The sequence below is a fragment of the Furipterus horrens genome, unplaced genomic scaffold (genome assembly GCF_987537825.1).
Source record: "Furipterus horrens unplaced genomic scaffold, mFurHor1.1.pri manual_scaffold_15, whole genome shotgun sequence".
Classification (NCBI taxonomy): domain Eukaryota; kingdom Metazoa; phylum Chordata; class Mammalia; order Chiroptera; family Furipteridae; genus Furipterus; species Furipterus horrens.
The window spans coordinates 14180236-14182385 of NW_028327185.1; positions in this window are offsets into that span (position 1 = coordinate 14180236).

Sequence of the window (2150 nt, forward strand, 5' to 3'; positions counted from 1 at the left end):
CGTACAAATTCAGTGGCATTAAGTATATTCACAACAGTGTGTAACCATCACTACTACTTATTTGCAGACCTTTTGCATCTTCCAAAACTGAAGCTCTCTACCCAACAAGTACTATGGCCCTCCATTCCTCCCCTAGCTCTTGGTAACTGCTATTCTACTTTCTGTCTCTATGAATTTGCCTGTTTTTTAGGTACCTTTATATAAGTGGAATTATATACTACTTGCCCTTTTGTGTCTGGCTTATTTCATGTAGCATAATGTTTTCAAGGTTTATCCATGTTGTAGCTTGTACTAGAACTTCATTCTTTCTATGACTGAGTAATATTCCATTGTATGTATATACCACATTTTGTTTATGCATTTATCTTTTGGTGCATATTTAGGCTTTTTACATCTTTTGGCTATTGTGAATAATGTTGTTATGAACATTGATCTACAAATATTTGTTTGAGTTCATGCTTTGAATTTTTGTGAGTGCATACCCAGCAGCAGAATTGCTGGATCATATGAAAATTCTATGCTTAACTTTTTGAGGAACCACTAAGCTGTTTCCCACACTGGAAGCATTTTATATTCCCACCATTTTACGTTCCCATTAGCAGTATGTCAGGTTTCTAATTTATCCACATCCTCACCAACACTTGTTATTTTCTGTTTTTATTTAAAAATTTTTAAATAATAGCCATCCTAGTAGTTATGAAGTATTTGATTGTAGTTTTGATTTGCATTTCCCTAATAAGTAATAATATTGAACATCTTTTCACGTACCTATTAGCTATTTGTACATCCCAGACAAGAAAAAAAGAAAGGAGTTCATCATTACCCAACCATTATTATATAAAATGTTAAAGGGGCTTAAGAAAAAGAAGATAAAAATATGAACAATAAAATGGCAATAAATACATATCTATCAACAATTAAATCTAATAAGCAAACTAAGTAAACAAGAACAAGGACAGAATCATGGATATGGAGAGCATTCTGAGGGTTGCCAGATGGGGAAGGGGTGTGGGGGAATGGGTGAAGAGCTGAGGGGATTAGGAAGTATAAATAGGTAGTTACAGAATAGCCATGGGGATGTAAAGTACAGTATAGGAAATGGAGCAGCCAAAGAACTTACACGCATGACCCATGGACGTGAACAATGGTGGAGGGATTGCCTGAGGGAGTAGGGGGTGCTGGATGGAGGGGGCAAAGGGGGAAAAATCAGGACAACTGTAATAGCATAATCCATAAAATATAAAAAATAAACCTAAAAATAAAAAAAAACAACAACACAGTGGACATTAAACATACAGAACTTGTTAAATGGTTGCATAAATCTAAAATATAAAATTAAATGAGTTTTTTTTAAAGAAGTGGCTGTGTTAGATAATCGCATAGGTGACAAACCCAGATTGGAAAAATTAAAATGAAGGTCTTGCTGGGGGCACCAGGATGGACAGCTGCTTGTTCCTAGAAGATTAGATTCTATCTCCAGAGACTTTGGAATGAGGGTTCTTGGAAGCTACTCATCCTCTACTGGTCTTTTAAAGAGGCAGGAGGGGAAACCCCTTCTGTGTTGCACTTGCTTCGCCCTTCCACACACACTGTGCCAGGTACCAGTGCCCAGGACAGCCTGCAGGTCTGTCTCAGGACGGAGGTCCTCCTGCAGGGCCTTGTTGGGGACTGGAGGTGCAGAGACTCAGGAGCTGCCTGCGCAGTGTGCTCACGTTCACAATCTATATTGGACTTGTACCATCTTCTCATTGCTACAGGGGAAAAGGATACGTGGAAAATGCGCGCTGTTCTAAAGATAGCACCTGCCTCCCTACAGCTGCTAGATTTAGGCTGCAGCTTTGGGGCACCCCCTGGCAGTCACCGGCAGCGTGGGCTGTGGCCGCGCTCACGAACAGGATGTATCTACCGCTCCTTCAGGGCTGGAGGGCAGGAAGAACGACATGGGCAGCCTGGGGCTCCCATAACGTGGCACACGGGAGCGGCGTTGTAGTCTAGCTGCCTGGGAGGGGGAGAAGCCGAGGATGGAGTCCTTCACCCAACCCTCTCCTTAGCTCAGGGTAGGCGCCGGCGCCAGATGTTTCTGAACGAGTGAGTGTGTAATTGAGCGAGTGATGGACACAGTGCCTGCCAGCTGGTGACGGGTGTGCGAA